At 47.1% G+C, this 12,365-nt stretch overlaps 1 protein-coding gene across 9 annotated transcripts in view; it reads left to right on the top strand.

Annotated features, from left to right (window-relative positions):
* GNG2 (G protein subunit gamma 2) overlaps positions 1-12,365 on the top strand; it is a 144,433-nt gene that overhangs the window by 102,825 nt on the left and 29,243 nt on the right. The window lies entirely within an intron of this gene.

The raw sequence follows: 12,365 nt of genomic DNA, 5'->3' as shown, positions 1-12,365 counted from the left end.
ACATCCAGGCACTTACCGCTGACGTCTCATCTGATCAGAGTCAGTTTCTGCTGCTTCTTCTCCATCTGGTCAGACCTTCATGTCGACATCTCCCAGCCACGACTCGTCTTGTCATGATGATCTCCAGCCTAGATAATAACAAGGTCACATATATTGTATATACACATGTGTCTCCCCCACACTGCACCCCTGAATACAGATCTGTAACCAGGGGCGTACATAGAAATCATGGGGCCCCATAGCAAAAGTCTGAATGCCCCATCCAGCTCCTTAGCCATGTGGTAGTGCAGGGCCTCCACAGTCACAGACACGGCCCTGGACCATCAGAGGGACCCACTCGCCGTCAGGGCCCGGGCCGCTCCCCCAGCAGGACAACTAGCACTGTGTGAATGCGGTCACTTCAAGAGACATGGCGGCGTGCAGTGCGCTGTGCCTGCTAGTAATAACGTAGCCGGGGCAACACACAAGCACAATTAAAAGTGCAGTGTCGCCCCTGCAGCGTCAGATACGGAGCAGAGATGCTGGGGGAACAGCCTGGGCCCCGACAGCGAGTGGGCCCCTCTGATGGGCCAAGGCCCTGTTTACCCCCCTCCTCCACACTGTAATGTGCAAATTGTGTGCAGGCAGAATATCTCCCCCACCTCCTCCACCCCTTGTAATGTGTAAACTGTGGATCAGAGCCAGCAGCCACTATTTACTCCCCTCCCCCACCCTCCACATTGTGTGCAGCCAGGGCCCCCCACCTCCACCTACCCTCCACATTGTGTGCAGCCAGGGCCAGGGGCCCCCCACCTCCACCCACCCTCCACACTGTGTGCAGCCAGGGCCCCCCCACCCTCCACATTGTGTGCAGCCATGGCCCCCCCACCCTCCACATTGTGTGCAGCCAGGGGCCCCCCACCCTCCACATTGTGTGCAGCCAGGGCCAGGGGCCCCCCACCCTCCACATTGTGTGCAGCCAGGGCCCCCCCACCCTCCACATTGTGTGCAGCCAGGGCCAGGGGCCCCCCACCTCTACCCACCCTCCACATTGCGTGCAGCCAGGGGCCCCCCACCTCCACCCAGTCAGGAGTCAGCAAAGTGCAGCACCAGCCCAGCACAGTGAGGGGACACATAAAAAAAAACAAAAAAAAAAACACACTGCCGGCCCTGTTCACCGTCTCTCTCTCTCCGTGCACGCAGCACACCCTCATTTGCTGACTTCCTGCTTCTGGCCCGGGCCCTGCACACTGCTGCTCTCTGGCTGGAAAGCTACGTCAGCCAGGAGGCGTGACGTTCTTATGCAAATCCAGCCAGAGCATTCAGCCGGCAGCAGACCAGGAACCAGAAAGGAAGATTAGAGGAACGTACAGCACTGTCAGCACAGCACAGCCGCCGGACCGCAGCGGCCGTCGCAGGCCCCCCTCACCCGCCGGGCCCCATAGCGGTCGCGTGGTCTGCCGCCATTGGCGGTACGCCACTGTCTGTAACCCCCCATTAATATACTATTAGCCACTTAGTAATCAAAATATAAAGTGATAAGCAGCACTGTGCCCCCCATTAACTATAATCTCCACCTGCCAATAATATAAATTATTCAGTCTCTGTGACTCTCCCCAATTAACTGTAAGGCTATGTGCAGATGGAAAATATACAAGCACCCCTGTCATTGCTCTCCCAGCACCCTCGTAATTGCTCTCTCCCAGCACCCCCGTCTTTGCTACCTCCCTACACCACATCATTGTTGTCTCCCAGCACCCCCGTCATTGCGCTCTCCGAGCACCCCCATCATTGCTCTGTCCCAGCACCACTATCATTGCTCTCTCCCAACACCCCCATCATTGCTCTCTCCCAGCACCCCCATCATTGCTCTCGCCCTGCACCCCCGTCATTCTCTCTCCCTGCACCCCCGTCATTGCTCTCTCCCAACACCCCCGTCAATGCTATGTCCCAGCACCTCCCGTCATTGCTCTGTCCCAGCACCCCTGTCATTGCTCTCCCAGCAACCTCGTAATTGCTCTCTCCCTGCACCCCCGTCATTGCTCTCTCCCTGCACCCCCGTCATTGCTCTCTCCCTGCACCCCGTCATTGTTGTCTTCCAGCACCCCCGTCATTGCGCTCTCCGAGCACCCCCATCATTGCTCTGTCCCAGCACCACTATCATTGCTCTCTCCCAGCACCCCCGTCATTGCTCTCTCCGAGCACCCCCATCATTGTTCTCTCCCAGCAACCCCCGTCATTACTCTCCCAGCACCTCCATCATTGCTCTCTCCCAGAAACCCGTCATTGCTCTCCCCATCCCTGTCATTGGTCTACTAATCCCCATCATTGCTCTCCCCGCCCCATCAGCCCCATCACTGCTCTTCCCAGCCCCACCATTTCTCTCCCCAGACCCATCAGCTCTCTCCCCAGCCCCATCAGCGCCACCATTGCTCTCCCCAGCCCCATCAGCCCTACTATTGCTCTCCCCAGCCCCATCAGCCCTACCATTGCTCTCCCGAGCCCCATCAGCCCCACTATTGCTCTCTCCAGCCCAATCAGCCCCATTATTGCTCTCCCCAGCGTTTAAGTAAAAATAAAAAAAAAAACACTTACCTCTCTGCCCGTTCCCCCGCAAGCTTCAGCATCACTGCTCTTCCCAGCCCCACCATTGCTCTCTCCAGACCCATCAGCGCTCTCCCCAGCCTCATCAGCCCCACCATTGCTCTCCCCAGCCTCATCAGCCCCACCATTGCTCTCTCCAGCCTCATCAGTCCCACCATTGCTCTCCCCAGCCTCATCAGCCCCACCATTGCTCTCTCCAGCCCCATCAGCCCTACCATTGCTCTCTCCAGCCCAATCAGCCCCATTATTGCTTTCCCCAGCGTTTCAGTAGAAAAAAAAAAACACTTACCTCTCTGCCCGTTCCCCCGCAAGCTGCAGCATCACTGCTCTTCCCAGCCCCACCATTGCTCTCCCCAGACCCATCAGCGCTCTCCCCAGTCCCATCAGCCCCACCATTACTTTCCCCAGCCCCATTATTGCTCTCTCCAGCCCCATCAGCCCCGTTATTGCTCTCCCCAGCGTTTCAGTAAAAAAAAAAAAAAAAACACTTACCTCTCTGCCCGTTGCCCCGCAAGCTGCAGCATCATTGCTCTTCCCAGCCCCACCATTGCTCTCCCCAGACCCATCAGCGCTCTCCCCAGTCCCATCAGCCCCACCATTGCTCTCCCCAGCCCCATAAGCCCCATTATTGCTCTCTCCAGCCCCATCAGCCCCATTATTGCTCTCCCCAGCGTTTCAGTAAAAATAAAAAAAATAAAAATAAAACACTTACCTCTCTGCCCTTTCCCCCGCAGGCTGCAGCATCCTTGTTGTCTGCAATTTCCTCCCTCCCACAGGCCCGCGCTGCATGAATACGTCATCAAGCAGCGCGTGCCTGTGTGAGGGAGAAAGCGGCGGGCAGGAAGCAGAGGACGGATCTCTGCAGCTCCGCTGCCATTCTGTTCTGTCAGCAGCGGAGCAGGGAGACGCTGCACCGGCGGGCCCCCCGGCGCAGCTGCGCCAGCAGCGGTATGTCCGCCCCTGGACTGCTATGGGCCCCCCAAGCTCACGGGCCCCATAGCAGTCGCGTGGTACGCCACTGGTTCCTGACCAATAATTTGGAAAAAATGTTCCTTTATTCTTTTTTTTTTATGGCCAATTTTCATTTCATGCTTTATCTAAAGCTAGTTTAATTTCAATTTCAATTTCTCATTGTTTTCAAAATCTCTGCTTGCTGTCAGTGAGTGGAAGCTGCACATTTTATACAGACCTAATTCTTCTCACAGTTGAGGGTCTGTTGCCTTTGCATCCAGTTTAAGCAAATCGTCTGTGAGCTAAACAGCCCAAACTCCAAATTAATACATTTTATCTGCACTGATACATTGGAGACATTATTATTATTTTTATTATTGTTATTAGGTATTTTTTATTGTTATATCATTTACGTTTTTTTATTTTTCTGTATTTTATATTTTTATGTAATTATTATTTTATATCTGTAGTATTATTATTTCATTTATATGTCTTTCATTATTATTCATTTTAATTATTACTTATCTTTATTACCATTACTATTCTTACTAGTGTAGCACCCTGAGGATTCGGCTGCTACAGGGGTATTGCACCTCAACCCAGAGGTGTGGTATTCCACTCCCGGGTAAGGATGGAGTGTGGATCTGAGCTCAGAAAGCTGCATGCACTACACACATCCCATTTCCGAGGAACAGACCAACGGTACTCCCACTTAGAAATGTGCAGGTACGACCGAGTCTGTTCCTGGCTGGAGTGGGAGGGGGGTGGAACATCCCAGTAGTGTAGGGGCAGATAGGAGGAGCAGTCTGGGTAAAGCTAGGAGCTCATTGGGTGCTGGTCACCTGAGCTCACACATAGAGGGAGTATTTAAGGTGGGCACCATCTAAGATCAGGGTCAGTCAGTCAGTCAGTCTGAGAGAAGTCAGCCTTTTGCAGAGAAGCCAGAGGAAGAGAGCAGAAGAGCAGAGCAGCCCCAGAGAGAGTGAGAGAGGAGAGAAAGAAAGACCCAGAGGGGGAGACAGAAGGAACTCTGAGAACCCAAGTACAACCCTAGGGTGAAGAGTTGGCAAAAGGGTACCGGATCCCAAACTGGTGGGGGCTAAAGCATACCTCAGCCAGAGACCGGAGGCCGTGGGCAGGATCTGCCACGGCCACCCACCACATCCACCCTGAAGGCAAACCACGTGTAGGGTCAGGGAACCCAAGGCCAAGGGTCTCCCAACAGAAGGCCCGAGGGAGCTGGACCTAGGTGGATCCCTGGTGGGGACGGCCAGAAGAAAGGACAAGAAGGAGGGCTCAGGGACACGCTCCGGACTTGCTTGGGGGTTGGCTGAATCCAGGACCTGGTGGACGCAGCACGGCTCGGGTGGTCACTCAAGGCCGGAGTGACCGGAATATCTGCAGTAAGTAAACACCCTGAACTGCACAACCCGACTCTGTCTTTAATTATCATCTACGCTGCACCACCACAACCCCCATCCTCTGCACCTGACCCCCTGAGGCCATACCCCTCCCGTTGGGGGTTATACTATCTAAGGCTGCACCAACACCATCAGCCTCAGCGGACCCTGCTGCAGCGGCGGCCGTAGTGACCGCAATCCAACGGGTGGCGTAGTCGACATAACGAACTTTGTAACATCTGTAGGACTGCCACATACACTGAGCTTGACACCCTGGGCACGGACCGGGTCACAGCCACTCGGAGACTACAACCCCCATCTGATCCGGCTCCGGGTATTCCCCTAAAGAATATGGCCCAGGGGGTGCGTCAACTAGTATTATTTATATTTTTTATTATATTTGTGTTTCTTTAATTATTATTTATTTTTAATTATTATTCATTATTATTACTACTATTATAAATTATTATTATCATGTAAGTATTGTATTATGTTATTATATTTATGTATTTTTTTATTTCATTAGTATTACTTTATGTATTTTTATTAATAATAATTCATTTATGCATCTTTCATTATTAATTTTTAATTATTTATCTTTATTACTATTCTTACTGTTATCTATATATTTTATTATTTATATCATTATTATTATTTGTTTTTCATCATTAATATCATTTATGTATGCATTGTATTCTTATTTATATAATTATTACTACTATTATTTTGTGATCATTTATGTATGCATTGTATTCTTATTATAATTATATATTTTTATTTTAATTATTACTTTATGTATTTTTTATTTATTATTCATATTATTATTATTTCATCTTCATTATTATTTTTTAATTATGCATCTTTATTATCAGTACTATTTTTACTATTATTATTTATATATTTTAAGTATAATTATTATTACTACTACTGCTACTATTATAATTTGGTTTTAGCATTATTATAATTTATGCATGCATTGCATTCTTATTATAAATATATATTTGTATTTAAATTATTATTAGTAGTAATAGTAGTAGTAGTAGTAGTAGTAGTAGTAGTAGTAGTAGTAGTAGTAGTAGTAGTAGTAGTATTGTTAGGTTTGCATAGAGCCTCTGAATGAAAATACTGTGTCCATTCATTGACAGCTACCAGAGATCTTGAAAATGGTGAGAAATTGACACAAAAACCATATTAGAAAGTTTCAGAATATTTTGTTATCTCTGATGAAGCTTCGTTTACAGATGATGGATGTGGGGTCCTGCATCCACCAATGCAGCAATATTTCGGGACGGCCGTGATCTTCTCATTAGGATTCTTCTATGGAGCAGATTCTCTGACTTTCTACTGTAAAGAGAGGGGCCAGAGCAGATCACCCCCATTCTGCTTCCCACCCCCCCACATCCCTCCCCTATTTAGCTAAACATACCCTTAAAGGGCTTTTAAACTTGAATTGTCAAAAGCCTAAATTATCTTTGCACAGCCCTGACGCGACTGCTGTCTTAGGAGCCATTATGCCTTCCAGGAGAATGGAGGGATGTGATTTTCTCCTTTGAGGGTAAATTATAAGGCTGCCCGTTATTTTAGGCGCTGGGTGATCTCATGTGTTGATCTATAATCTGCATAGAACCAGCGCTGACAATGGCTTCCCTCAACCTGGCAGCTGGCAATTAGCAGGGGCTGACTGGCACTGCTGTAGGAAGACCTCATGGAACTGGGGGGGAGGCTGGAAGAAGTTAACGGTTTTGTTTTTTTCTGAAAAAAATCCTTTTTTTTAAATGATATTATTTTGCAAACTCCTAGTTATACTTTTAATCAGGAGCTCGATGGTCGTGACAAATGCCGGATTATCAGACAGCCGGCCATACACCTCAGATTGAATGAGACTTTGGCCGACAGCTATTTCTCTAAATTGCCCCATACACGGGAACGCCAAGTGCTCTACAATAGAGCCACTGCCAGAAGGATCTGAACAAAATAATATATTGTATTATTATATATATTATATCAGGGAACACTTGGGAGACCCCCATACACATTAGATGGGTGAACGATCCCTCCAAAATCAGGGAACTTTTATCTAATATGTAGGGGGACCTTTAAACCTGTGCCTTTCTATTTGATAGAAAACTACAGTTGCCAGCATGCCCTCATAGTGCAGTCTGACATGGCATGCTGGGAGTTGTAGTTTCTCATCAGCTAGAGACAATGCTTTGGAGACAATTGCTGCTAGGGAGAATACAGACAAATGCAGATCATGAATGGATGGTTTACATTATTATGCTTTGCTTATATAGCGCCATATTTCGCAGCGCTTTACAGATGGCATCACCTCTGTCCCCATGGGGGCTCATTCCCTATCTGTATGTCTTTGAAGTGTGGGAGGAAACTGAAGAACCCGGAGGAAACCCACGCAGACACAAGGAGAACATACAAACTCCTATCTCTACTTTCAAATTTTAAAAAAATGACCAGACTATTGGACGCCAGATTAAAGGAATTGTTTTCATTTTGGCTACAAGATCAGATTGGCCCACCCTCTAGTGTAGATTATAACCGTACGATCACTGACGGTCCCACAAACCATAAGAACGGGGGGTCCCAAGTCACAAGATTGCACAGAACAGTAGTGAGCATGTGTGACCATTGCAGACGGTGGTCGCACATGCTCACTATAGCTCCATTCACACCAAGGAATGTCCTTGAAATCGGATCAAAAAATTTATATTAGTCCTGTGGAAAGCAGATGTCTCCAGCAGCGGTGATCTCCATGGGCAGACTTGGAATTCAGTAAGGTCCGGGATACCACGACACACACCATTAAAATCAACGGGATTGGCAAACATCCATCTAATGTGTATATGTGTGTCATCTACTGGTTATCTCTGCTTCCAGATCCATATTCAATAATTACCAAATTATCAGATGCTGGATTAAAGAAATGCTGATCTAATTTTTGTCTGCTAGAAGGCACCCACGTCTCAGGGTGTTTTTCTATTTGATACTTAACTTTTTTTGTTATTTTTGTATTTTTTTGAGCCATAGCAGAATTAACTACTATACTGTGCGGCTGTGCTCCCATCTCTAGTTAGAAAATTAGGGATTAATTGATAAAGGTGACTCTACAATATTTTTTTACTTTCATACATCAGGTTTGGTAAATGTCAGTCAGCGGTTTCCAGCGTCATTATATGCCCCACCGCCCATTATGAATATACCATGAGCCTTCGATATGGCGCGGAGGTGACAGGTGCACATTAATTTATACTCAACTTGACAGTAATGTCATTAAAATGCAGCTTTACTCAAAATGTAATCATGATGTTGATTCCCGGCAAATGTGTACATTTCTCTGCGTACGTGCGGAAAGTATCCTGTAAAATAGATGACAAAATACCGAAACAATCTATGGATCGCAGCCCCGGGAGAACTAATATTTTATTAGTACAGTTGTTATCACAATAATTCAACAATAGTTTTTTTTTTCCTTTTATTTACATTTACACATTGTGGGAAACTAAGAAATAGCAGAGATTTCTACAAAAAAACAACTAAGTAATTTCATTTTCTCATCCCTCTGGGAGGAACTTTCCCCTATGCTCATTGTCATCATGGTTGGACAACCACATTTTAATAACTTTTCTAGCAGCTGATACTATACTTTTGCTCATTACTGACCAACTTGTTGACCTTAAAGCGTATCTTGGTCATGGTCCTGCCCCCCTTATCTCCGTCAACAAGTTAAAACGTCTTTTGGTGCACATATCAGTCTAATATGTCCAGAAATGGTCATCATTTTTATGCTGATTAAGTCTTTTATCTTTTTATAATCATTCTGCCAGCACTATAGGAGCTGGAATTTCCATTCCATAACTTTCCAGAATGCATTGTTTCTATCATTTCAATGACGTGCTTGCTGTGTACTGAAAGCCTGCCTTTCTGACATGCCTGTATGCAGTATGATAGACAAGAGAATAGGAGAAGAGAGACAAAGAAAGATTCATATCCACTTCCAGTAAGAAGACAAAGACCCCCTCCCTGCCACTTACTGTAGAGACACAAAAAATAACATTTTCCATAGAGATACCACCCCCCTACTTCCTGTGGAGAGACAAAGACCTACCTCCATTTAGTTTAGAGACCAAGACCCATCCTGACTTTTCTGTAGAGATTCCAAGATCCGTCACCATTTTCCGTAGAGATACCAAGACCTGTCACCCCTTTCTGTATAGATACCAAGAGCCATCCCCACTTTCTGTAGCGATGCCAAGACCCGTAATAATTTTCTGTAGGGATACCAAGACTCATCCCCACTCCCCATAGAGATACCAAGACCCGTCCACACTTTCTGTAGAGATACCAAGACCTGTCACTACTTTCTGTAGAGATACCAAGACTCATCCCCACTTCCCATAGAAATACCATAGACGTGTCCCCACTTCCTATAGAGGTACCAAGAACCATCCCACTTCCCATAGAGATACCAAGACCTGTCACCACTTTCTATAGAGATACCATAACCCATCACCACTTTCCATAGCGATGCCAAGAGCCATCCTCACTTTCCATAGCAATATCGAGACCTGTAATCACTTTCCGTAGAGATATCAAGATCTGTCACCACTTTCAATAGAGATATCAAGAGCCATCCCCAGTTACCGTAGAGATATCAAGACTAGTTCCCACTTCCTGTAGATGTACCAACAACCGTCCCCATTTCTCAGAGATACCGAAAGACATCCCCACTTTCTGTCACAATACCAAACTCTGTAATCACTTTCTGTAGAGATACCAAGACCTGTCACCACTTTCCGTAGAGATACCAAGACTCATCCCCACTTCCCATAGAAATACCACAGAACCGTACCCACTTCCTGTAGAGATACCAAGAGCCATCTCACTTCCCGTAGAGATACCAAGACCCATCACCACTTTCTATAGAGATACCATGACTCATCACCACTTTCCATAGAGTAACCAACACCTATCTCCACTCCTCATAGTGATACCAAGAGCCATCCATACTTTCCGTAAAGATACCAAGACCCATCACCATTTTCCATAGAGATACCAACACCCATCTCCACTTTTCATAGAGATACCAAGATTCATCCCCACTTCCCGTATAAATACCAAGACCCGTCCTCACTTCCCGTAGAAATACCAAGACCCGCCCTACTTCCCTTAGAGATACTAAAAAACATCCCCACTTTCCACAGAGATGCCAACACCCGTCACCACTTTCTGTAGAGACACCAAGACCCGTCACCATTTCCCGTATGCTACCAAGACCTGTCACCACTTTCCGGAGAGCTACCAAGACTCGTCGCCACTTTTTGTAGAGATACCAAGACCCGTGACCAATTTCCGTAGAGATATCAACACCCGTCCCCACTTTTCATAAAGATACCAAGAGCCATCCCCACTTTCCGTAACAATACCAAGATCTGTAACCACTTTCTGTAGAGCTACCAAGACCTGTCACTACTTTCCGTACAGATACCAAGACTCATCGCCACTTCCTGTAGAGCTACCAAGACCCACCCCACTTCCCGTAGAGATACCAAGAGCCATCCCCACTTTCCATAGAGACACCAAGACAACCACCACTCTCTGTAGAGATACCAAGACCCATCACCACTTTCCACAGAGAGAAACCCAGACTTGCCCCCTCTGCCCATAGAGACACCAAGACCTGTAACCACTTTCTGTAGAGATAACAAGACCCATCTTCATTTTCCGTAGAGATACCAGGACCCAGCCCTACTTCCTGTAGAGATACCAAGACCCGTCCCCACTTTTTGTGGAGATACAAAGACCCATCCTCACTTCCTGTAGAGAGACCAAGACCCGTCTCCACTTTTCATAAAGATACTAAGACCCGTCCCCACTTTCTGTAGAGAGAGAACAAGACTCACCCCCACTTTCCATAGAGAGCAAAGACCTGCCCCACTTCCTGTAGAAAATCAAAAAGCCACCCCCACTTTTTGTAGAGACATAGACCCGCCCCGCCTCCCATAGAGAGACCAAGACTCACTTCCACATCCCATAGAGAGACATAGACCTGCCACCATTTCCCACAGAGAGACCAAGAAGACCCATCCCAACTTCCTATACTTTTTTTCTGTATTACTGATGCATGTCAAATTTTACATTTAATAACATGTAAAGTGCTGCAGAGCGGTCATCGCAACCTGCTGTCCAGTTGCGCTTTGGCACGTTATAGACAAGGAGTGTCCCGGACACAGTGTGCTGTAGGGTGTGGGGTGCATCACACTCACTTGTAGGCCACAGGCCTCCGTGGTCTCCAGGCTTCCGCCCTCAGGAACCGCCGCACACAATGAATGGGACACCAGGTTCTTTGTTGCAATCAAACTTTTACTAAACAGTCCAAGTTCATCATGTGGGATAGGGCACAGCAATTAGCACTTCCATTCCTCATTAGCACAATCCCCTTCTCTTCTGCCACACGTTCATTCTGGACTACCCCCCAAGCCCGCTGACTCCATCAGCCTTAGGGATTCGTTGTCCACTCCAGCAGTGCCCTCGGGAATGGCCACCTGCCCCCCATATAATTCCATTTCCACCGACCTCGTGATGTCGGAAGACCAGGCCCCGCTCCATGGGTCAAGGCCCGAGCCCTAGGCTCCAGACGTTGTTGGAATGTCCATCAGGGATCTCCATTTGGCCACCAACTTCCCTGAATATTTGGCCCATGCGGCCCCTAGCTATCCACCGCCCCTGAACTTGTACTCCACTATACACTTCACTAACTGACACTGAACTCCAATGAGTGCCCTCCTTCTTATAAGCACTAGTGCCCACCCATTGGGCTAGTGCTAACCTTAACCATTTCCTATCTACATGCTAACCTGTTCTATAGCCTATACTGTCCTAAGCTTGTCCTTATGCTATGCCTTATGTACATCACCATAATACATTATATCACATTACATTAAACACACGTTACTTCACATATAAAACCGCACGACAGTATTTACATAGTGCGGGTAAGACGGTCCACATCCCTACAGACAGTGGACAGCCAGTGGCTCAGACGGGAGACACTTAGTAGTGATTTTTTTGGGGGTTAAAACAACATAAATTTAGCAGGAGAAGCCATTTTTATATTGTTTATTTTGGGGTCTGTCCATATTGTGCTGCTGGATGATCTCACTATTTGCTGCCGCAGGATTGACTATTTTCCTTTCCTTTGGCACAAAGTCACGGCACGACTTCCATCCCAAGATGTAAGAGCTCAGCTCTCGCTGCCACATCTCACACACTACTGACTCCAGTAGGTTTCCAAAATCAATACTTCTAAGAATGGAAAGGTCACACCGGTGATATTGATCCTGCGAGATCCGGGGGTTGAGGCTCCCGTGTACCAACTGTAACCCCCTATTTGGTGAATGTCAGATTCATCTCTTCTCA

The sequence above is a fragment of the Phyllobates terribilis genome, unplaced genomic scaffold (genome assembly GCF_046119375.1).
Source record: "Phyllobates terribilis strain yellow unplaced genomic scaffold, ASM4611937v1 Scaffold_7__3_contigs__length_470593459, whole genome shotgun sequence".
NCBI lineage: Eukaryota > Metazoa > Chordata > Amphibia > Anura > Dendrobatidae > Phyllobates > Phyllobates terribilis.
This window is presented reverse-complemented; position numbering and strand designations above follow the sequence as displayed.